This window comes from Aegilops tauschii, chromosome 2 (assembly GCF_002575655.3).
Source record: "Aegilops tauschii subsp. strangulata cultivar AL8/78 chromosome 2, Aet v6.0, whole genome shotgun sequence".
NCBI classification, from domain to species: Eukaryota; Viridiplantae; Streptophyta; class Magnoliopsida; order Poales; family Poaceae; genus Aegilops; species Aegilops tauschii.
In genome coordinates this window covers 531,269,806-531,296,878 of record NC_053036.3, presented here as the reverse complement: position 1 = coordinate 531,296,878, position 27,073 = coordinate 531,269,806, and positions in this window count along the sequence as shown.

Genomic DNA, 27,073 nt, shown 5'->3' with positions numbered 1-27,073 from the left:
TATTTATCTGCAACTGATGCGTGTTAATCCGCCATGCTTGAGATATGATGTTCATAATCCATAGCTATTTATTCCAGTTGTTCCTGCAGATAAAAAGCTTAAAGCGCCCTGGCGGTTTACCACCGAGTGGGTCATGATACCCAACTATATATATGACCAAGTTTTATAACCAAGGTTGTAAAAGATAACCAAATATGGAAATATATGATACCTGCGACCTTTAGGCATAGTGTTGGCTGACCAACCTTGTAATGAAGGTAATAACCTTAATCTGGAGTAAAAGTATCTCCTGTTATATAATGCCAGTTTACAACTAAACCATTCCGGGTTGTGATAAACACCGGCCTATTCCATACTGGTGACTATGAGTCAAAACCAGACTGGGCTGATAGTCTCCGGATTATAACTTGGTCATGTACTGACAACTTGTAGTTGACAGCCCAACCGGGTTGATAAACACTGGTTTGAAAATATCACAAATCTTAGCAAAAGAAAAAGAAACTTAGCAAAAGGCAAATAAAACCGTTGTAGTCGAGGCTTTTCACGGGCTGCCAGGCCCCAAATTTGATCAAGAGGTGTTGCTATGGTTCGGGTTCGACCAAGCCCCCAAGTGATGCTGTGGCATTACGCCGATCAAAAGGCATTGCTATGGTTCGGGTTCGACCGCCCCCAAGTGATGCTGTGGCTTTACGCCGATCAAGAGGCGTAGCCATGGTTCGGGTTCGACCATGCTCCCAAGTGATGTTGTGGCTTTACACCGATCAAGAGGCGTAGCCATGGTTCGGGTTCGACCATGCTCCCAAGTGATGCTGTGGCATTACGCCGATCAAGAGGCGTGGCTATGGTTCGGATACGACCAAGCCCCCAAGTGATGCTGTGGCATTGTGCCGATTAAGAGGTGTAGCTATGGTTCGGATACGACCAAGCCCCCAAGTGATCTGATATCAAGCTTTGAAAAGCTGAATCAAGGGGTAAACCGGACGCCGCTTTGTAAGCTCCATGTAACCACACATGATGTAAGAAAACAACAGATACCCCGCTTTAGCTGAGGTTCTGGTTTATTATATTGATCATAATATATACAATGTCATAATATGTACATGAGCAGAGCCTGTAGCTCAAGTATAGTAGGGCCGAAGATGAGCAATATTCCACGGCCGGTTGATCTCCTCCTCTGATTTACGTGAGTCTTTGCGTTCTCGAACATCGACTAGGTAGTATGACCCGTTGTGCAGATTCTTGCTAACCACAAAAGGTCCTTCCCAAGGGGGGGATAGCATGTGCATATCTGTCTGATCCTGGATGAGTCGAAGCACCAAATCTCCTTCCTGAAAGGTTCTGGTTCTAACTCGGCGGCTATGATAACGACGCAGATCTTGCTGATAAATCTCCGAACGGGCTGCCGCCATGTCACGCTCCTCATCTAACAGGTCAAGAGCTTCCTGCCGTGCCTTCTCGTTATCCGCTTCAACATATGCTGCTATATGAGGCGAGTCATGACGGATGTCACTAGGAAGAACCGCTTCCGCTCCATAAACTATGAAGAACGACGTGTAGCCTGTTGATCTGTTGGGTGTGGTATTGATGCTCCATAACACTGAAGGTAACTCCTCAACCCAACAACCCGGCGTCCGTTGCAAAGGAACCATAAGCCGGGGTTTGATGCCTCTCAAGATCTTGATTGGCCCTCTCCGCTTGACCATTGGACTAGGGGTGAGCCCTTGATAACACGTCAAGCCGGATGTGCTCACGTTGACAGAACTCCTTCATGCACCCTTTGATAGATTGGTACCATTGTCTATTATAATGCTGTGTGGAAAGCCAAACCGGAAGATCACCTTTTTGATGAATTGAACTGTCGTGGATGCTTCACACTTACTAACTGGCTCTGCCTCCACCCACTTCGTGAACTTATCAACCGCCACCAAAAGGTGGGTCTTCTTGTCCTTGGACCTCTAGAAAGGCCCAACCATATCCAGCCCCCAAGTTGCAAACGGCCAGGTGATTGGAATCATCCTCAATTCTTGAGCTGGTACATGAGCACGCCGTGAGAGTTTCTGACAGCCATCACATCTTTTAACCAAGTCCTCGGCATCAGCATGAGCTGTCAACCAATAGAAACCGTGACGAAATGCCTTGGCTACCAAAGATTTTTAACCGGCATGGTGTCCACAATCTCCTTCGTGGATCTCACGCAAAATTTCACGGCCTTCATCAGGAGATACACAGCGTTGAAACGCCCCTGTCACACTGCAATGATGTAACTCTCCATTGATAATAGTCATGGACTTGGACCGCCGGGTTATCTGCCTGGCCAAAGTTTCATCCTCTGGTAACTCGCCCCAGTTTATATACGCCAGATACGGAACCGTCCAATCCGGGATAACATGTAGAGCCGCCACCAATTGAGCCTCCGGATCAGGAACAACCAAATCCTCTTCACCAGGGAGCTTGACAGACGGATTATGCAAAACATCCAGGAAAACATTAGGTGGAACAGGTTTACGTTGGGAACCCAGGCGGCTTAAAGCGTCTGCCGCGTCATTCTTCCGCCGCTCCACATGATCCACCTGATAACCTTTGAAGTGACCTGCAACAATATCCACCTCATGATATGCTGCCATTAGTGGGTCCTTGGAATCCCAAGTGCCAGACACTTGTTGAGCCACCAGATCCGAGTCACCGAAGCATTTAACTCGGCTGAGATTCATCTCCTTAGCCATCCGAAGACCATGGAGTAAGGCCTCATATTCAGCTGCATTATTAGTGCAAGGGAACATTAAACGGAGAACATAACAAAACTTATCACCTCGTGGGGAAGTTAACACGACTCCAGCCCCCGAGCCCTCCAATTGCCTGGACCCATCAAAATGAATAGTCCAATAAGTGTGATCCGGCTTCTCTTCTGGTGCTTGTAATTCTGTCCAATCATTGATGAAATCCACAAGTGCCTGAGATTTGATCGCCGTTCGGGGTATGTATTTCAACCCGTGAGGCCCGAGCTCGGTAGCCCACTTAGCAATCCGACCAGTTGCCTCCCTATTCTAGATTATATCCCCCAAAGGAGCAGAGCTGACCACCGTGATGGGATGACCTTGGAAATACTGCTTAAGTTTCCGGCTTGCCATGAAAACCCCATACACCAATTTTTTGCCAATGCGGGTACCTCTGCTTGGATTCAATGAGTACCTCACTAATATAATAAACCGGCCACTGAACCGGATATTCCTTTCCTGCCTCCTTGCGCTCCACCACAATAGCCACACTAACAGCCCGAACGTTAGCTGCCACATATAGCAACAATGGCTCTTTGTCAACCGGAGCAGCGAGAACCAGTGGATTAGCTAGCTGCCGCTTTAAGTCCTCAAATGCTTCATTAGCGGCGTCACTCCAGACGAAGTTATCCATTTCCTTCAGCATCTGATACAAAGGGATGGCCTTCTCCCCGAGGCGACTGAGAAAACGGCTCAACGCGGCAATCCGGCCTGCCAGGCGTTGAACATCATTGATACACTTCGGTTTAGCCAAGGAGGTGATGGCTTTGATCTTTTTCGGATTAGCTTCAATGCCCCTGTTAGACACCAAAAAGCCCAAGAGCTTCCCTGCAGGTACACCAAAGACACATTTGGCTGGATTAAGCATCATTTTATAAACCCGCAGGTTATGAAAGGTTTCCTTCAAGTCATCAATCAATGTCTCCTTCTTCCTTGATTTTACCACAATATCATCCACATAGGCATGAACATTGCGGCCGATCTGTTTATGAAGACAATTCTGTACACACCGTTGATAAGTTGCCTGTGCACTCTTAAGCCCAAAGGGCATGGACACATAGCAGAAGGCTCCAAAGGGAGTTATGAAGGCTGTCTTCTCTTGGTCCTTAACTGCCATTTTGATCTGATGATAACTAGAATATGCATCCAAAAAACTTAAACACGCACAACCCGCCGTAGCATCAATAATTTGATCAATACGGGGGAGGGCAAAAGGATCTGCTGGACAAGCTTTGTTGAGATCTGTGTAGTCCACACACATACGCCAAGTGCCATTCTTCTTGAGGACCAGCACCGGATTAGCCAATCACTCAGGATGGAATACTTCAACGATAAATCCAGCCGCCAAGAGCCTGGCTACTTATTCTCCAATAGCTTTGTGTCTTTCCTCATTGAACCGGCGCAGAAACTGCTTGACCGGTTTATATTTAGGATCAACATTGAGAGTGTGCCCAGCGAGTTCTCTCGGTACACCAGGCATGTCAGAAGGCTTCCATGCAAAGATGTCCTGATTCTCACAGATGAACTCGATGAGCGCGCTTTCCTATTTCGGATCCAAGTTAGCGCTGATGCTAAACTGCTTGGACGAATCACCAGGTATGAAGTCAACAAGTTTAGTCTCATCAGCCGATTTAAACTTCAGGGCCGGATCATGCTCCGTAGTTGGTTTCTTCAACGAAGTCATATCTGCCGGATCAACATTGTCCTTGTAAAACTTCAATTCTTCGGTTGCACAAACCGACTCAGCATAAGCTGCATCACCTTCTTCACACTCCAGGGCAATCTTGCGGCTCCCATGCACGGTTATAGTTCCCTTGTGACCCGGCATCTTGAGCTGCAGATAGACATAACAAGGCCGTGCCATGAACTTAGCATAAGCTGGCCGTCCAAATAGGGCATGATATGGGCTGCTGATTTTCACCACTTCAAAGGTCAAGGTTTCTGATCTTGAGTCATGCTCATCTCCAAAAGCCACCTCCAAAGCTATCTTACCAACAGGATATGCCGACTTACCAGGCACCACACCATGGAACACCGTATTGGACGGTTTAAGATTTTTATCTGTTAACCCCATGCGACGGAAAGTTTCATAATAAAGGATATTGATGGTACTCCCTCCATCCATGAGTACCTTAGTGAACTTATAGCCTCCCACCTGAGGTGCCACCACCAGAGCCAGATGACCCGGATTGTCAACCCGGGGTGGATGATCTTCTCTACTCCACACAATCGGCTGCTCGGAACAGCGCAAATAACGAGGCACGGCCGGTTCAACGGCATTCACTACCCTTTTATGAAGCTTCTGGTCGCGCTTGTCCAAGCTAGTGGTGAAGACATGATACTATCCGCTGTTCAACTGCTTTGGGTTGCTCTGGTAACCTGACAGCTGCCGCTACTGATTGCCCTGATGATTATAGCCACTTTGATTACCCTGATTACTTTGATTGTTATGTCCACCCTGATTGCCATGGAATCCTGAACCGGAATTTCCTCCGCCTGAACCGCCTCCTGATCCATGATCATACCGGAAAGAGTCAGAATTTTTGAACTCTTGCATGATGTAACAATCTTTCCAGAGGTGTGTGGATGGTTCCTCCTTCATCCCATGCTTTGGACAGGGATGGTTTAACAGATACGACAAACGGTCCGGGTTAGGATTTGGCATTCCATTGCGCCGGGGCAGTTTACCCTTACGCCACTGGCCCTTGTCAAGTGTATTAGTGTTAGCCACAAAGTCTAAACCGTGGTCCTCTTTACGCTTGCCGCCGTTTCCATGACCCGCCGGGTTGTGGTGCTGCCCCTTGGCGTTGCCGCTCTTCTTTCCCTTCCATGTCTTATCATCGTCAGACTCGGGATCCTTGGTACTATCAGAGTCGGCATACTTCACTAGTGCAGCCATGAGGGTTCCCATGTCATTACAATGATGCTTAAGCCGTCCCAACTTCAACTTCAATGGTTCAAACCGGCAATTGCCTTCCAATGTTAAAACTGCGGTGTCAGCGTTGATGCGGTCTGGTGAATGCAAAATCTCCGAAACCCGGCGCACCCAATGGGTTGTTGACTCTCCTTCCTCCTGGACACAGGCAGCTAGGTCCACTATTGACATGGGCTGCTTGCATGTATCCTTGAAATTCTGAATAAACCGGGCTCTCAACTCGGCCCATGACCTGATAGAATTAGCCGGTAAGCTCTTTAGCCAAGTGCGGGCCGTTCCTTCTAGCATCATGGTGAAGTACTTCGCACATGCCGCATCATCCACGTCCAGCATCTCCATGGCCATCTCATAGCTTTCGGCCCATGTTTCAGGGGATAAATCGGCGGTGTAATTCGGCACCTTGCGCGGGCCCTTGAAATCTTTGGGTAGGCGCACATTGCGCAACGCCGGGACAAGACATGGCACTCCCAAGGAACTAGAGGTAACTCCTGGTTCCACCGATGTGGTTGGACGAACCGGAGTAAGCTCACGGGCCTCGTGCTGCGCCGCTAACTCGGCCTCTCTGCGTGCCCGAGCCCGGTCCACCACCTCCTGAGCATCACCGGCACCACCCGCCAGGTTATGGCCACGGGGCGGATCACGGTTTCGCACATTGCTTTATACTGCCGGTTCGTCCATACGCCTGCTGTAACTCCGGCTTGGACGGGGAGTGGAATTAACCCGATCGCGACTATATGAATAAGCCTCCTTTTGAATCAAGGCTGTCTGAAGAAGCTCCTTAACCCGACGCGTCTCGACCGCTGCTGGAGAATCGCCTTCGATCGGGATGGCCGCCAGCCGTGAAGCGGCAGCGACAATGTTGTCCATTGGGTTAGAATAATGACCCGGTGGTGTGGGAACATGAGGTACCGCAACGTTGTTCTGACGAGGCGGATCCACCAAACGGGGCTGAACCGGCGCCCCTGCCCCGGGTGCCTCTGCCCGGTTTACCACCGGCGGATTACTGGTTCCTGCTCCTGGTGTGTTAAAGAGATTTTTAGCGTCATAAACTGGCGGTAGGCGAGATCGGTGCCTCCTCTTCAGGACTTCGTTCGACGCACTCTGATCCAGCATAATCTGGTAAGCTTGTGCATCCAAAGCGGCCCGCTCCGCGGCTATCCTAGTATCCTCAGCTGCTAAGTCGACTTTTGCCTGGGTGATCTGATCTTTCACTTTCGCGATTTCTGCATTGTGTGTATCCTGATCCGCCGGGTTAACCTCCACCATCAGCGTTGCCAACATATCAAACAAATCAGATAGAACCTGAGCCGGCGGTCGCACAGGGCCTCCTGCCCCAGCCGCTACCGCCGCTGCTGATCCAGAAATCATCGCCGCTGCGGTCGAAGAGTGGAGCGCTGGTTGCGTGTCGGCCATGAAGATCGCCACCCGGCTTGGCAGATCAGAGGGGTCCGGAATACTGTCGCCATTGGAACAGCCCCCAATCCGGCCATCTTGTAACTGATATAACGACTCGGTCTCTCCGGTCGATGACTCGTCGCCGGAATAAACGACGGTCTCACCACCAGATTCCGATCTATCCTCAGATTCCCCTCCATGGATAACTCCCACGAAGGCACGCTTCATGACAGGCTTGACCCGGGTAGATCTCGCACGCTGAGCCGTTTCGGCGAGGTCGGTGCAGATGTCCGGCTCAGGGCCCGGTTCGCCGATCTTGCCAATGAAAACGTGTATGCTACCAAAGGGGACCCGGTACCCGTACTCGATTGAGCCGGCCTCGGGGCCCCAGCCTGCATCGTCGATGTAGAGCTTGCCACGAGGACTCTTGGTCATCCGGCCCACAGCGTAACCCTTGAGTCCTTCGAAGTTTCCCTCCAAGAACTTGAAACCATCGTGCGATAGCCCCATGGTGGGCGCCAACTGTCGTGGTTTTGTCACGGCAGATGTCCTAGAGAAAGGACTTAGTCGTGGAGCCATCGCTACGGGTTAGCTTGAAGGGGTTAAAGCGGACAAGGGACGCAAGAGAGTTTCATACTAGTTCGGCCCCTTACGATGAAGGTAAAAGCCTACGTCTAGTTGTGATGAAATTGATGGGGTTTCGATGACCAGGGAGCGAATACGCTTTGCCTGAGTCTCGAGTTGTTGTCTGTTGTCCTTAAACCGCCGCCGGGTCGTCCCCTTATATACATGGGTTGATGCCCGTCGGTTTACAGACTCCGAGGCCACCTCATAATCGTGTCCGGCTCGGTCTCTGCTACGCATATCTTACAACACAAGTTTACATCTCAATGCCGGTTTGTGTCTACATGCCATAAACCGGCTTTGGGCCCTGGGCCTTCATGAAGCGTCACCGTCTGTCTTCATGGGCTTCAGATACAGATGAACTACTTATGAAGTTAACCCGGCCTCTCCTGGCCGGTTTACGCCCAGTAGTAATATCCCCAACACATACCAATCTAGATCATCAATCAACCCAAAGACAAAAGATATATATTCAAAACATCATAGGATGGCAACACATCATTGGATCATAATATGTGGCATAAAGCACCATGCTCAAGTAGGGATTACAGCGGGGTGCGGGAGAGTGGACCACGTAAAAGAGATGAGGATGGTGATGATGATGGTGATGTTGATGAAGACAATCACCGCGACGATGGTTCCCCTCCTGATGGCACTCCGGCGCCATCAAGAGAGAGGAGGGGTTCTCCCCCTTGTGCTTCCTCCTCCATGGCCCCCCCTCTAGATGGGGAGAGGTTCTCCCGCTGGTCCTTGGCCTTCATGGCGATGATGGCCCCTCCGGGATCCTCCTCCATGGCCTCCGGTGATGATGGCCCCCTCCGGCAGGGTGCCAGAGAGGGCCTAGATTGATTTCTCGTGGCTACAGAGGCTTGCGGCGGCGGAACTTCCGATCTAGGTTATTTTCTGGAGGTTTATGTATTTATAGGAATTTTTGGCATCGGTTTCACGTCAGGGGGGGTCTCCGAGCCGTCCACGATATAGGGGCCCACGCCCAGGGGGGGCGCCCCCACCCTCGTGGATGGCTCGAGACTCTTCTGGCCCAACTCTTGAACTCCGGGGGCTTCTTTTGGTTCATGAAAAATCATCAAAAATTGGCACGTCAATTGGACTTCGTTTGGTATTCCTTTTCTGTAAAACTCAAAAACAAGGAAAAAACAGAAACTGGCACTGGGCTCTAGGTTAATAGGTTAGTCCCAAAAATCATATAAAATAGCAATGCATATAAAACATCCTAGATGGATAATATAATAGCATGAATACTTCATAAATCATAGATACGTTGGAGACGTATCAGCATCCCCAAGCTTAATTCCTGCTCGTCCTCGAGTAGGTAAATGATAAAAGAAATAATTTATGAAGTGTGAATGCTAGCAGGTGCACAAGTTTGATTAATGATAATTTCAATCACCTTTTCTAGCATCATTATATATCATAACAGTAGCTCAACTCATAAAACTTCTCATGATCAAGTAACAAGCTATTCACATGTTAAAGTATAGATCATAAACTTTCTTGAAAACTAACAAACCGTGTTCTTAGTCATCAAACAATTGCAATTCATCTTATTTTAGGGAAGGGTCTATGTAAGAGCTTTGATTCAGCAAACTCCACATACTCAACTATCATTTAATCTTTCACAATTTCTAACACTCATGTGATATGTATGGGTTCAAAGTTTTAATCGAACAGAGAGAAAGATAGGGGCTTATAGTTTCGCCTCCCAACCTTTTACCTCCAGGGTAATGTCAACAATAATAATTTATTGTAAACCTACATCCAAGTGGATATATATATCCGGATCGCCCCAACACAAAGTGCTTGCCAAAGGAAAAAGTGTAAAACGGAAAGGTGAAGATCACCATGACTCTTGTATAAGGGTAGAAGATAAAAGTAAAAGATAGGCCCTTCGCAGAGGGAAGCAGAGGTTGTCATGCACTTTTATGGTTGGATGCACAAAATCTTAATGCAAAAGAACGTCACTTTATATTGCCTCTTGTGATAGAGACCTTTATTATGCAGTCCGTTGCTTTTATTTCTTCCCTATCACAAGTTCGTATAAATCTTATTTTCTTCGCACTAATAGATCATACATATTTAGAGAGCAATTTTATTGCATGCACCGATGACAACTTACTTGAAGGATCTTACTCAATCCATAGGTAGGTATGGTGGACTCTCATGGCAAAACTAGTTTAAGGGATATTCGGAAGCACAAGTAGTATCTCTACTTGGTGCAAAGAATTTGGCTAGCATGAGGGGGAAAGGCAAGCTCAGCATGTTGGATGATCCATGACAATATACTTTATTTCGGATATAGGAAAACATAACCCATTAAGTTGTCTTCCTTGTCCAACATCAACTTTTTAGAATGTCATATTTTAATGAGTGCTCACAATTACAAAAGATGTCCAAGATAGTATATTTATATGTGAAATCTCTCTTCCTTCAATATTCTTTCATGAATTGTTCAAGTGACCAATTCTGCGTTTGTTAACTTTCAATAAGTTTACTACCTATACTTATTATGTGTGAAGTCATTACTCCCCATGTTATAAGCATATGAAACGTATATAAATTCAGATTTATGATATTCAATTCATTCAACCATTTACTCATAGGATATACGTGAAGCACGTGAGTAAATGACAAACTACTCCAAAAGATATAAGTGAAGAACAATGAATAGTCAAATAATTAACTAGCCATGGGAGGATTCTTTTTCATTCAAAGATTTCAGATCCAATGATTTTATTCAAACAGCAAGTAAAATTGAAAATACGCTCCAAGCAAAACACATATCATGTGACGAATAAAAATATAGCTCCGAGTAAGGTATACCGATAGTTTTGAAGATGAAAGAGGGATGCCTTCCGGGGCATCCCCAAGCTTAGGCGCTTGAGTCTTCCTTTAATATTACCTTGGGGTGCCTTGGGCATCCCCAAGCTTAGGGTCTTTCCACTCCTTATTCTCCTCATATCGATATCTCATCCAAAGCTTGAAAACTTCAATCACACAAAACTTGATGGAACTTCATGAGATAGGTTAGTATGATAAAGAGTAAACCATTCACTTTGGTACTGTCAAAGACAAGGTTCATAATTTTTCTCACACAATGCCTATATATTGAGAAATATAAGCCATAGAAACTAGAAAACAAGCAAACTGTGCAATGAAAACAGAATCAGTCAGAAACAGAACAGTCTGTAATGATCTGAATAGAAACCGTACTTATGCTACTCCAAAAATTATGCAATAAATTGGTGGACGTGAGGAATTTGTCTATTAATCTTCTGCAAAAAGAATCAACTCAAAATCACTCTTCTGTAAAAAAATTACAGCTAATCTCGTGAGTGCAAAGTTTCTGTTTTTTACAGCAAGATCACATTAACTTTCACCCAAGTCTTCCCAAAGGTCTTAATTGGCACTTTATTGAAACAAAAGCTATATAACATGATTACTACAGTAGCTTAATCATGTAAACACACAAAAACAGTAAGGGTAAATATTGGGTTGTCTCCCGACAAGCGCTTTTCTTTAATGCCTTTTTGCTAGGCATGATGATTTCAATGATGCTCACATAAAAGATAAGAGTTGAAACATAAAGAGAGCATCATGAAGAATATGAATAGCACATTTAAATCTAACCCACTTACTATGCCTAGGGATTTTGTGAACACATAATTTATAGGAACAAGAATCAACTAGCATAGGAAGGCAAAACAAGTATAACTTCAAAACTTTAAGCACATAGAGAGGACACTTGATATTATTGCTACTCCTACAAGCATATATTCCTCCCTCATAATAATTTTCAGTAGCATCATGAATGAATTCAACAATATAACCATCACATAAAGCATTCTTTTCATGATCTACAAGCATAGAAATTTTTCTACTCTCCACATAAGCAAAATTCTTCTCATTCGGAATAGTGGGATCACTAGTTCCTAAACTTGACACTTTTCCAAACCCGCTTTAGATGATAGTATTATTCATACTCCAAAAGATATAAGTGAAGTTCATGGAGCATTCTACAATTAATATAGACTAACCAATATCCAAGCTCAAAATATGTAAGTGAAGCATACGAAGCATTCTATAAAACCATACTCAAAAGATTTAAGTGAAGCACACAGAGCAATTCTATAAGATCATACTTAAAATATATAAGTGAAGCACATGAAGTATTCTATAAATCAGTGAAGGGCTATCTCATGCTAGCATGGTTCTTAAAGGAAAAAAAAACACAAAGGACACAAATCATGTGAACAAAACAAAAACCCGAGGTATACCGATATTTGTTGAAGAAGAAAGATGGGATGCCAACCGGGGCATCCCCACGCTTAGATGCTTGAGTATCCTTTGAAATATGTACTTGGGGTGCCTTGGGCATTCCCAAGCTTGAACTCTTGCCTCTCTTTATTCTTCTCATATTGATAGCTCCTCGATCTTCGAACACTTCATCCACACCCGTTAGTGTAATAAAGCAAACTACCACTTTAAGGTACTGTAATGAACTCATTCTTTATTTATATTGGTGTTAAACCTACTGTATTCCAACTTCTCTATGGTTCATACCCACCGATACTAGCCATAGATTCATCAAAATAAGCAAACAGCACGCGAAAAACGGAATGTGTCAAAAACAGGACAGTCTGTAGTAATCTGGAAGTTTAGTAAACTTCTGTAACTCCAAACATTATGAAATATATTTCAAAATTTGAATAATTTGTACAGAAGTAATGTGCAAAAAGTTTCAGACCCATTTGACCTTCCAGTAAAAAATGTAAAATCACGCGCTACAGGCAAAGTTTCTGTTTTTGTTCTGCACATAGTAAACAAGCAATCTAATCATCCTAAAACCAAAGCTTGGCACATTATTTTTATAATACAATGGATATATACAAGGGGATAATTATTTTCAGAGAAGCTTCCATGAATTTTTTTACATTGTTTCCATGAGCATGAACACAAGTGCTCAAGGTCGACCCTCACTTCTTCAATGCATAATCTTCCAATCACTTCTCTTATTGAAAAACTTTTTAGGCACGAGAGGCAAGTAATTTTTTTTGTATTTTCATTATTTAAATTTTTTTGTATGTTTCACCCACAACTAAACAAAAACAAAAAGGAAAAACAAAATTTACTTAGTGAAGAAAGCAAACAAGCACACACGAGAATATCAACCCCATGCTATTGCTCCCCGGCAATGGCGCCAGAAAAGAGCTTGATAATCCCCAAGTGCAGGGAATCATCGTAGCAATTCCCAATAGTGGAAGTGATAAGTATGGAGTGTCGAACCCACAAGGAGCTAAAGGTAAGATCAATATTGTCTCAAGTCCTATCTGCCACTGATACGACTCTACGTGCACCGAACGTTTACTTCCAACTAGAAACGAGAAATAAAACTCCGTTGTGGGTATGAAGAGGATAACTTTGCATGATATCGGAGAGCTAAATATAAAAGTAGGTGCTGTTATCATAAAGTTAGAATATATTACTAAATATTATAAATAGCAAGTGTGGAATAATGATGGATCGGTGTGCGAATTGTCCTAGGAAATTGTTAACAAGACCGGTAATCACTATTGCAATTCCATATGAGGGAGAGGCATAAGCTAACATACTTTCTCTTCTTGGATCATATGCACTTATGATTGGAACTCTGACAAGCATCCGCAACTACTAAAGATCATTAAGGTAAAAACCAACCATAGCATTAAAGCATCAAGTCCCATTTATCCCATACGCAACAACCCCCTTACTCGGGTTTATGCTTTTGTCACTCAAGCAACCCACTATAAGCGAATCATAAACGTATTGCAACACCCTACAGCGGGAATCCCTCACGCTTGCGCGACATGGAGGGCACAATAGGACAGCACCAAAATAAAACATACAACTCATACCAATCAAGATCATCAATCAACCCAAAGACAAAAGATATCTACTCAAAACATCATAGGTTGGCAACACATCATTGGATCATAATATGTGGCATATGTTGGGGAACGTAGTAATTTCAAAAAATTTCCTACGCACACGCAAGATCATGGTGATGCATAGCAACGAGAGGGGAGAGTGTTGTCCACGTACCTTCGTAGACCGAAAGCGGAAGCGTTATAACAACGCGGTTGATGTAGTCGTACGTCTTCACGATCCGACCGATCAAGTACCGAACGCACGGCACCTCCGAGTTCTGCACACGTTCAGCTCGATGACGTCCCTCGAACTCCGATCCAGCCGAGTGTTGAGGGAGAGTTTCGTCAGCACGACGGCGTGGTGACGATGATGATGTTCCACCGACGCAGGGCTTCGCCTAAGCTCCGCAACGGTATTATCGAGGTGTAATATGGTGGAGGGGGGCACCGCACACGGCTAAGAGATCTCAAGGATCAATTGTTGTGTCTATGGGGTGCCCCCTACCCTCGTATATAAAGGAGCAAGGGAGGAGGAGGCTGGCCCTAGGAGGGGGCGCACCAAGTGTGGAGTCCTACTAGGACTCCCTAGTCCTAGTAGGATTCCACCTCCCATATGGAATAGGAAAAGAGGAAGGGAAAAAGAGAAGGAAGGAAGGGGGCGCCCCCCTTCCCTAGTCCAATTCGGACCAGACCAAGGGGAGGGGTGCGGCCACCCTTGAGGCCCTTTTTCTTCTTTCCTGTATGGCCCAATAAGGCCCAATACGTATTCCCGTAACTCTCCGGTACTCCGAAAAATACCCGAATCACTCGGAACCTTTCCGAAGTCCGAATATAGTCGTCCAATATATCGATCTTTACGTCTCGACCATTTCGAGACTCCTCGTCATGTCCCCGATCTCATCCGGGACTCCGAACTCCTTCGGTACATCAACATACATAAACTCATAATAAAACTGTCATCGTAACTTTAAGCGTGCGGACCCTACGGGTTCGAGAACTATGTAGACATGACCGAGACACGTCTCCGGTCAATAACCAATAGCGGGACCTGGATGCCCATATTGGCTCCCACATATTCTACGAAGATCTTTATCGGTCAGACCGCATAACAACATACGTTGTTCCCTTTGTCATTGGTATGTTACTTGCCCGAGATTCGATCGTCGGTATCTCGATACCTAGTTCAATCTCGTTACCGGCAAGTCTCTTTACTCGTTCCGTAATACATCATCCCGCAACTAACTCATTAGTCACAATGCTTGCAAGGCTTATAGTGATGTGCATTACCGAGTGGGCCCAGAGATACCTCTCCGACAATCGGAGTGACAAATCCTAATCTCGAAATACGCCAACCCAACAAGTACCTTTAGAGACACCTATAGAGCACCTTTATAATCACCCATTTACGTTGTGACGTTTGGTAGCACACAAAGTGTTCCTCCGGTAAACGGGAGTTGCATAATCTCATAGTCATAGGAACATGTATAAGTCATGAAGAAAGCAATAGCAACATACTAAACGATCGGGTGCTAAGCTAACGGAATGGGTCAAGTCAATCACGTCATTCTCCTAATGAGGTGATCCCGTTAATCAAATGACAACTCATGTCTATGGCTAGGAAACATAACCATCTTTGATTAACGAGCTAGTCAAGTAGAGGCATACTAGTGACACTCTGTTTGTCTATGTATTCACACATGTATTATGTTTCCGGTTAATACAATTCTAGCATGAATAATAAACATTTATCATGATATAAGGAAATATATAATATTTTATTATTGTCTCTAGGGCATATTTCCTTCAGTCTCCCACTTGCACTAGAGTCAATAATCTAGTTCACATCGCCATGTGATTTAACATCAATAATTCACATCACCATGTGATTAACACCCATAGTTCACATCTCTATGTGACCAACACTCAAAGGGTTTACTAGAGTCAATAATCTAGTTCACATCGCTATGTGATTAACACCCAAAGAGTACTAAGGTGTGATCATGTTTTGATTGTGGGATAATTTTAGTCACCGGGTCTGTCACATTCAGATCCGTAAGTATTTTGCAAATTTCTATGTCTACAATGCTCTGCACGGAGCTACTCTAGCTAAAATCTCCCACTTTCAATATGTATCTAGACCGAGACTTAGAGTCATCTAGATTTAGTGTCAAAACTTGCATCGACGTAACCCTTTACGACGAACCTTTTGTCACTTCCATAATCGAGAAACATTTCCTTATTCCACTAAGGATAATTTTGACCGCTGTCCAGTGATCTACTCCTAGATCACTATTGTACTCCCTTGCCAAAATCAGTGTAGGGTATACAATAGATCTGGTACACAGCATGGCATACTTTATAGAACCTATGGCCAAGGCATTGGGAATGACTTTCATTCTCTTTCTATCTTCTGCCGTGGTCGGGCTTTGAGTCTTACTCAATTTCACACCTTGTAACACAGGTAAGAACTCTTTCTTTGACTGTTCTATTTTGAACTACTTCAAAATCTTGTTAAGGTATGTACTCATTGAAAAAACTTATCAAGCGTCTTGATCTATCTCTATAGATCTTGATGCTCAATATGTAAGCAGCTTTACCGAGGTCTTTCTTTGAAAAACTCCTTTCAAACACTCCTTTATGCTTTGCAGAATAATTCTACATTATTTCCGATCAACAATATGTCATTCACATATACTTATCAGAAATGTTGTAGTGCTCCCACTCACTTTCTTGTAAATACAGGCTTCACCGCAAGTCTGTATAAAACTATATCCTTTGATGAACTTATCAAAGCGTATATTCCAACTCCGAGATGCTTGTACCAGTCCATAGATGGATCGCTGGAGCTTGCATATTTTGTTAGCACCTTTAGGATTGACAAAACCTTCTGGTTGCATCATATACAACTCTTCTTTAATAAATCCATTAAGGAATGCAGTTTTGTTTATCCATTTGCCATATTTCATAAAATGCGGCAATTGCTAACATGATTCGGACAGACTTAAGCATAGATACGAGTGAGAAACTCTCATCGTAGTCAACACTTTGAACTTGTCGAAAACCTTTTTGCGACAATTCTAGCTTTGTAGATAGTAACACTACTATCAGCGTCCGTCTTCCTCTTGAAGATCCATTTATTTTCTATGGCTTGCCGATCACCGGGCAAGTCAACCAAAGTCCACACTTTGTTCTCATACATGGATCCCATCTCAGATTTCATGGCCTCAAGCCATTTTGCGGAATCTGGGCTCACCATCGCTTCCTCATAGTTCGTAGGTTCGTCATGGTCAAATAACATGACCTCCAGAACAGGATTACCGTACCACTCTGGTGTGGATCTCACTCTGGTTTACCTACGAGGTTTGGTAGTAACTTGATATGAAGTTCCATGATCATTATCATTAACTTCCTCACTAATTGGTGTAGGAGTCACAGGAACATATTTCTGTGATGAACTACTTTCCAATAAGGGAGCAGGTATAGTTACCTCATCAAGTTCTACTTTCCTCCCACTCACTTCTTTCGAGAGAAACTCCTTCTCTAGAAAGGATCCATACTAAGCAACAAATGTCTTGCCTTCGGATCTGTGATAGAAGGTGTACCCAACTGTCTCCTTTGGGTATCCTATGAAGACACATTTCTCCGATTTGGGTTTGAGCTTATCAGGATGAAACTTTTTCACATAAGCATCGCAACCCCAAACTTTAAGAAACGACAACTTTGGTTTCTTGCCAAACCACAGTTCATAAGGCGCCGTCTCAACGGATTTTGATGGTGCCCTATTTAACGTGAATGTAGCTGTCTCTAATGCATAACCCCAAAAACGATAGTGATAGATCGGTAAGAGACATCATATATCGCACCATATCTAATAAAGTACGGTTATGACGTTCGGACACACCATTATGCTGTGGTGTTCCAGGTGGCGTGAGTAGTGAAACTATTTCACATTGTTTTAACTGAAGGCCAAACTCGTAACTCAAATACTCTTCTCCACGATCATATCGTAGAAACTTTATTTTCTTGTTACGATGATTTTCCGCTTCACTCTGAAATTATATGAACTTTTCAAATGTTTCAGACTCTTGTTTCATTAAGTAGATATACCCATATCTGCTCAAATCATCTGTGAAGGTCAGAAAATAATGATACCTGCTACGAGCCTCAATTTTCATCGGACCACATACATCTGTATGTATGATTTCTAACAAATCTGTTGCTCTCTCCATAGTTCCGGAGAACGGCGTTTCAGTCATCTTGCCCATGAGGCACGGTTCGCAAGCATCAAGTGATTCATAATCAAGTGATTCCAAAATCCCATCAGTATGGATTTTCTTCATGCGCTTTACACCAATATGACCTAAACGGCAGTGCCACAAATAGGTTGCACTATCATTATTAACTTTGCATCTTTTGGCTTCAATATTATGATTATGTGTATCACTACGATCGAGATCCAACAAACCATTTTCGTTGGTGTGTATGACCATAGAAGGTTTTTATTCATGTAAACAGAACAACAATTGTTCTCTAACTTAAATGAATAACCGTATTGCAATAAACATGATCAAATCATATTCATGCTCAACGCAAACACCAAATAACACTTATTTAATTTTAACACTAATCCCGAAAGTATAGGGAGTGTGCGATGATGATCATATCAATCTTGGAACTACTTCCAACACACATCGTCACCTCGCCTTTTACTAGTCTCTGTTTATTCTGCTACTCCCGTTTTTGAATTACTACTCTTTAGCAACTGAACCAGTATCAAATACTGAGGGGTTGCTATAAACACTAGTAAGTACACATCAATAACATGTATATCCAATATACCTTTGTTCACTTTGCCATCTTTCTTATCCACCAAATACTTGGGGTAGTTCCGCTTCCAGTGACCAGTCCCTTTGCAGTAGAAGCACTTAGTCTCAGGCTTAGGTACAGACTTGGGCTTCTTCACTTGAGTAGCAACTTGCTTGCCGTTCTTTTTGAAGTTCCCCTTCTATCCCTTTGCCCTTTTCTTGAAACTAGTGGTCTCGTCAACCATCAACACTTGAAGTGGTCTTGTCAACCATCAACACTTGATGTTTTTCTTGATTTCTACTTTCGTCGATTTCAGCATCACGAAGAGCTCGGGAATTACTTTCGTCATCCCTTGCATACTATAGTTCATCACGAAGTTCTACTAACTTGGTGATGGTGACTAGAGAATTCTGTCAATCACTATTTTATCTGGAAGATTAACTCCCACTTGATTCAAGCGATTGTAGTACCCAGACAATCTGAGCACATGCTCACTAATTGAGCGATTCTCCTCCATCTTTTAGCTATAGAACTTGTTGGAGACTTCATATCTCTCAACTCGGGTATTTGCTTGAAATATTAACTTCAACTCCTGGAACATCTTATATGGTCCATGACGTTCAAAACGTCTTTGAAGTCCCGATTCTAAGCCGTTAAGCATGGTGCACTAAACTATCAAGTAGTCATCATATTGAGCTAGCCAAACATTCATAACGTCTGCATCTGCTCCTGCAATAAGTCTGTCACCTAGCGGTGCATCAAGGACATAATTTTTCTGTGCAGCAATGAGGATAATCCTCAGATCACGGATCCAATCCGCATCTTTGCTACTAACATCTTCCAACATAATTTTCTCTAGGAACATATCAAAATAAAATAGGGAAGCAACAACGCGAGCTATTGATCTACAACATAATTTGCCAAATACTATCAGGACTAAGTTCATGATAAATTTAAGTTCAATTAATCATATTACTTAAGAACTCCCACTTAGATAGACATCCCTCTAATCATCTAAGTGATTACGTGATCCAAAGCAACTAAACCATGTCCGATTAACACGTGAGATGGAGTAGTTTCAATGGTGAACATCACTATGTTGATCATATCTACTATATGATTCGAGCTCGACCTTTCGGTCTCTGTGTTCCGAGGCCATATCTGTATATGCTAGGCTCGTCAAGTTTAACCTGAGTATTCCGCGTGTGCAACTGTTTTGCACCCGTTGTATTTGAACGTAGAGCCTATCACACCCGATTAACACGTGGTGTCTCAGCACGAAGAACTTTTGCAACGGTGCATACTCAGGGAGAACACTTTTATCTTGAAATTTTAGTGAGAGATCATGTTATAATGCTACCGTCAATCAAAGCAAGATAAGATGCATAAAGGATTAACATCACATGCAATCTATATAAGTGATATGATATGGCCATCATCATCTTGTGCTTGTCCTCCATCTCCGAAGCACCGTCATGATCACCATCGTCACCGGCTCGACACCTTGATCTCCATCGTACTATCGTTGTCGTCTCGCCAACTTTTTGCTTTTACGACTATCGCTACCGCTTAGTGATAAAGTAAAACTATTACATGGCGGTTGCATCTCATACAATAAAACGACAACCATATGGCTCCTGCCAGTTGCCGATAACTCGGTTACAAAACATGATCATCTCATACAACACATTATATCACATCATGTCTTGACCATATCACATCACAACATGCCCTGCAAAAACAAGTTAGACGTCCTCTACCTTGTTGTTGCATGTTTTACGTGGCTGCTACGGGCTTAGCAAGAACCGTTCTTACCTACGCATCAAAACCACAACGATAGTTTGTCAAGTTGGTGCTGTTTTAACCTTCGCAAGGACCGGGCGTAGCCACACTCGGTTCAACTAAAGTGAGAGAGACAGACACCCGCCAGTCACCTTTAAGCAACGAGTGCTCCGAACGGTGAAACCAGTCTCGCGTAAGCGTACGCGTAATGTCGGTCCGGGCCGCTTCATCTCACAATACCGCTGAACCAAAGTATGACATGCTGGTAAGCAGTATGACTTATATCGCCCACAACTCACTTGTGTTCTACTTGTGCATAGCATCAACGCATAAAACCAGGCTCGGATGCCACTGTTGGGGAACGTAGTAATTTCAAAAAATTTCCTACGCACACGCAAGATCATGGTGATGCATAGCAACGAGAGGGGAGAGTGTTGTCCACGTACCCTCGTAGACCGAAAGCGGAAGCGTTATAACAACGCGGTTGATGTAGTCGTACGTCTTCACGATCCGACCGATCAAGTACCGAACGCACGGCACCTCCGAGTTCTACACACGTTCAGCTCGATGACGTCCCTCGAACTCCGATCCAGCCGAGTGTTGAGGGAGAGTTTCGTCAGCACGATGGCGTGGTGACGATGATGATGTTCCACCGACGCAGGGCTTCGCCTAAGCTCCGCAACGGTATTATCGAGGTGTAATATGGTGGAGGGGGGCACCGCACACGGCTAAGAGATCTCAAGGATCAATTGTTGTGTCTATGGGGTGCCCCCTGCCCCCGTATATAAAGGAGCAAGGGAGGAGGAGGCTGGCCCTAGGAGGGGGCGCACCAAGTGTGGAGTCCTACTAGGACTCCCTAGTCCTAGTAGGATTCCACCTCCCATATGGAATAGGAAAAGAGGAAGGGAAAAAGAGAAGGAAGGAAGGGGGCGCCCCCCTTCCCTAGTCCAATTCGGACCAGACCAAGGGGAGGGGTGCGGCCACCCTTGAGGCCCTTTTTCTTCTTTCCCATATGGCCCAATAAGGCCCAATACGTATTCCCGTAACTCTCCGGTACTCCGAAAAATACCCGAATCACTCGGAACCTTTCCGAAGTCCGAATATAGTCGTCCAATATATCGATCTTTACGTCTCGACCATTTCGAGACTCCTCGTCATGTCCCCGATCTCATCCGGGACTCCGAACTCCTTCGGTACATCAACATACATAAACTCATAATAAAACTGTCATCGTAACTTTAAGCATGCGGACCCTACGGGTTCGAGAACTATGTAGACATGACCGAGACACGTCTCCGGTCAATAACCAATAGCGGGACCTGGATGCCCATATTGGCTCCCACATATTCTACGAAGATCTTTATCGGTCAGACCGCATAACAACATACGTTGTTCCCTTTGTCATTGGTATGTTACTTGCCCGAGATTCGATCGTCGGTATCTCGATACCTAGTTCAATCTCGTTACCGGCAAGTCTCTTTACTCGTTCCGTAATACATCATCCCGCAACTAACTCATTAGTCACAATGCTTGCAAGGCTTATAGTGATGTGCATTACCGAGTGGGCCCAGAGATACCTCTCCGACAATCGGAGTGACAAATCCTAATCTTGAAATACGCCAACCCAACAAGTACCTTTGGAGACACCTATAGAGCACCTTTATAATCACCCATTTACGTTGTGACGTTTGGTAGCACACAAAGTGTTCCTCCGGTAAACGGGAGTTGCATAATCTCATAGTCATAGGAACATGTATAAGTCATGAAGAAAGCAATAGCAACATACTAAACGATCGGGTGCTAAGCCAACGGAATGGGTCAAGTCAATCACGTCATTCTCCTAATGAGGTGATCCCGTTAATCAAATGACAACTCATGTCTATGGCTAGGAAACATAACCATCTTTGATTAACGAGCTAGTCAAGTAGAGGCATAATAGTGACACTCTGTTTGTCTATGTATTCACACATGTATTATGTTTCCGGTTAATACAATTCTAGCATGAATAATAAACATTTATCATGATATAAGGAAATATATAATACTTTATTATTGCCTCTAGGGCATATTTCCTTCATCATAAAGCATCATGTTCAAGTAGGGATTACAGCGGGGTGCGGGAGAGTGGACCACGTAAAAGAGATGAGGATAGTGATGATGATGGTGATGTTGATGAAGACGATCAGCGTGGCGATGATTCCCCTCCCGATGGAACTCCGGCGCCATCGGGAGAGAGGAGGAGAGGTTCTCCCCCTTGTGCTTCCTCCTCCTTGGCCTCCCCCTAGATGGGGAGAGGTTCTCCCTCTGGTCCTTGGCCTTCATATCGATGATTGCCCCTCCGGGATCCTCCTCCATGGCCTCCAGTGATGATGGCCCCCTCCGGCAGGGTGCCAGAGAGGGCCTAGATTGATTTCTCATGGCTACAAAGGCTTGCGGCGGCGGAACTTCCGATCTAGGTTATTTTCTGGAGGTTTCTGTATTTATAGGAATTTTTGGCGTCGGTTTCACGTCAGGGGGGTCTCCGAGCTGTCCACGAGATAGAGGCCCACCGCCAGGGGGTGGGCGTGCCCCCCACCCTCGTGGATGGCTCGGGACTCTTCTGGTCCAACTCTTTTACTCCGGGGGCTTCCTTTGGTCCATAAAAAATCATCAAAAATTGGCACGTCAATTGGACTTCGTTTGGTATTCCTTTTCTGTAAAACTCAAAAACAAGGAAAAAACAGAAACTGGCACTAGGCTCTAGGTTAATAGGTTAGTCCCAAAAATCATATAAATAGCATATAAATGCATATAAAACATCCTAGATGGATAATATAATAGCATGAATACTTCATAAATTATAGATACGTTGGAGACGTATCAATACCTGTGTCAAAAGAGGATCAAGAAAAGACCACTTTTACTTGCCCTTTCGGTACCTTTGCTTATAGACGTATGATTTTTGGTTTATGCAATGCACCTGCTACCTTTCAAAGATGCATGATGGCTATATTCTCTGACTTTTGTGAAAAAATTGTTGAGGTTTTCATGGATGATTTCTCTCTATATGGAACTTCTTTTGATGATTGCTTGAGCAACCTTGATCGAGTTTTGCAGAGATGTGAAGAAACTAATCTTGTTTTGAATTGGCAGAAGTTCCACTTTATGGTTAATGAAGGTATTGTCTTGGGGCATACAATTTTTGAAAGAGGTATTGAAGTTGATAAAGCTAAAGTTGATGCTATTGAAAAGATGCCGTGTCCTAAGGACATCAAAGGTATAAGAAGATTCCTTGGTCATGCCAATTTTTGTAGGAGGTTCATTAAAGACTTCTCAAAAATTTCTAGGCCTCTGACTAATCTCTTACAAAAAGATGTTCCTTTTGTCTTCGATGATGATTGTGTAGAAGCATTTGAAATACTTAAGAAAGCCTTGATTTCTGCACCTATTGTTTAGCCACCTGCTTGGAATTTACCCTTTGAAATTATGTGTGATGCTAGTGATTATGTTGTAGGTGCTGTTCTAGGACAAAGAGTTGATAACAAATTAAATGTATCCAATATGCTAGTAAAACTCTAGACAGTGCCCAGAGAAATTATGCCACTACTGAGAAAGAACTTTTAGCAGTTGTATTTGCTTGTGATAAGTTCAGACCTTATATTGTTGATTCTAAAGTAATTGTTCACACTGATCATGCTGCTATTAAATATATTATGGAAAAGAAAGATGCTAAACCTAGACTTATTAGATGGGTTCTCTTACTACAAGAATTTGATTTGCATATTATTGATAGAAAGGGAGCTGAGAACCCCGTTGCAGACAACTTATCTAGGTTGGAGAATGTTCTTGATGACCCACTAACTATTGATGATAGCTTCCCTGATGAATAATTAGCTGTCATAAATGTTTCTCCTACTGCTCCATGGTATGCTGATTATGCTAATTACATTGTTGCTAAATTTATACCACCTAGTTTCACATACCAGCAAAAGAAAAAGTTTTTCTATGATTTAAGACATTACTTCTGGGATGACCCACACCTTTATAAAGAAGGAGTAGATGGTGTTATTAGACGTTGTGTACCTGAGCATGAACAGGAACAGATCCTACGCAAGTGTCACTCCGAGGCTTATGGAGGACACCATGCTGGAGTAGAACTGCACATAAGGTATTGCAATCCGGTTTTTATTGGCCTACTCTCTTCAAAGATGCCCGTAAGTTTGTCTTGTCTTGTGATGAATGTCAAAGAATTGGTAATATTAGTAGATGTCAAGAAATGCCTATGAATTATTCACTTGTTATTGAACCATTTGATGTTTGGGGCTTTGATTATATGGGACCGTTTCCTTCCTCTAATGGGTATATACATATTTTAGTTGTTGTTGATTACGTTACTAAGTGGGTAGAAGCTATTCCAACTAGTAGTGTTGATCATAACACCTCTATTAAGATGCTTAAAGAAGTTATTTTTCTGAGGTTTGGAGTCCCTAGATACTTAATGACTGATGGTGGTTCACATTTTATTCATGGTGCTTTTCGTAAAATGCTTGCTAAGTATGACATTAATCATAGAATTGCATCTCCTTATCATCCACAGTCTAGTGGTCAAGTAGAACTGAGTAATGGAGAGATTAAATTAATTTGCAAAAGACTATTAATAGATCTAGAAATAATTGGTCCAAGAAACTTGATGATGCATTATGGGCCTATAGAACTGCATATAAAAATCCTATGGGTATGTCTCCATATAAAATGGTTTATGGAAAAGCGTGTCACTTACCTCTCGAACTAGAACATAAGGCATATTGGGCCATTAAAGAGCTCAATTATGATTTCAAACTTGCCGCTGAGAAGAGGCTATTTGACATTAGCTCACTTGATGAATGGTTAACCCAAGCTTATGAGAATGCGAAACTGTTTAAAGAAAAAGTTAAAAGATGGCACGACAAAAGGATACAAAAGCGTGAGTTTAATGTAGGTGATTATGTGTTGCTATTCAACTCTCGTTTAAGAATTTTTGCAAGAAAACTTCTCTCTAAATGGGAAGGTCCTTACGTTATCGAGGAGGTCTATCGTTCCGGTGCCATAAAAATCAACAACTTCGAAGGCACAAATCCGAAGGTGGTGAACGGTCAAAGAATCAAACATTATATCTCAAGTAATCCCATAAATGTTGAAACTAATGTTATTGACACCGTGACCCCGGAGGAGTACATAAGGGACACTTTCCAGAACGTTTCAGACTCCGAAAAGGAATAGGTACGTGGTACGATAAGTAAACCGACTCCAAAACAGTTCTAATGACAGTTTTTCTCCGTTTTGGAATATTTAAGAAAATAGGAAAATAAGTAGTCCGCGAAGGGCACGAGGCGTCCACGAGGGTGGAGGGCGCGCCCCCTGCCTCGTGGACACCTCGTGTGCTCTCCGGACTCAGTTTTCTTGCACGATACTTCTTATAGTCGGTAAGAATTCATTATATAATCTCCCAAAGGTTTTGACCACCATACCACGCAAATATCCTCTGTGTTTGTTTTTAGTTCTTTCTGTAGCAGATTTGGGGTAAGATGTCATCTCAGGATTCCGACGGAGAGAGCTATGTCTCACATCTCATTGCTGACCCAAAGACCTATGGAGATCTATCTCCTTGTGGTCGAACTACGGATGATGAGGAAGATGCTCATTTGATGAGGATCAATGATTCAAGTTCGGAGGAGGAGAATGTCCCTCTACCTCAACCTGGGGATATGCACGTGAAGTTCAAGAAATCCAGTCTCCCTAAGAGGGCTAAACTGTCTAACAACCAATATATTCCTTCTCCTTTCCGGCAGAAAAGAAAAGGAGATTTATGTGACAAGATCTTGAAGCTGGAATCGGAGGACGATGATTTAAAGGAGGAAATTGCTCTTCTCAATTACAATTTGAAGAAGCTGAAGGCACAATTGTCATCGTCATCACCATCTTCTTCACCTCCGAAGAAGGAAGCATAAACACATGGGTATGAGCACTCCCCTTGGCAACTACCAAGCTTGGGGGAGGTGCCCCGGTATCGTATCACCATCACACTCCTATCTTTACCATTTTTCTTAGTTCGATCCTTTTAGTAATATCTTGATCAAGTAGAATAATTTTTTTAGTATGATCTAGTTTTGAGTTTTGCTTTATGATTCTTCTATGTAATCGAGTCCGTGAGCTATATATAATAAATATTAGTTTTGAGTCAAGGGCTTGATTATCTTGCTATGATCTTGAGGGAATAATAGAAAAAGAAAGAACAAAAAGAAATAAAGAGATCATATTGATCTTATGGGGAGTAATGACTTCACATATAAAGAGTATGATGAATAAAAGTTGTTGAGAGTTGACAAACACAGTTTTGGTCATCGTTGCAATTAATAGGAAATAATAAAGAAAGGGAGGTTCTCACATATAGATACACTATCTTGGACATCTTTTATGATTGTGAGCACTCACTAAAATATGACATGCTAAAAAGTTGATGTTGGACAAGGAAGACAATGTAATGGGTTATGTTTTCTTATATCCGAAATAAAGTATATTGTCATGGATCATTCTGTTGGAAATATGCCCTAGAGGCAATAATAAAATGGTTATTATTATATTTCCTTGTTCATGATAATTGTTTATTGTTCATGCTATAATTGTATTAACTGGAGACGTAATAAATGAGTGAATACGTAGACCACAATATGTCCCTAGTAAGCCTCTAGTTGACTAGCTCGTTGATCAATAGATGGTTACGGTTTCCTGACCATGGACATTGGATGTCGTTGATAACGGGATCACATCATTAGGAGAATGATGTGATGGACAAGACCCAATCCTAAGCATAGCACAAG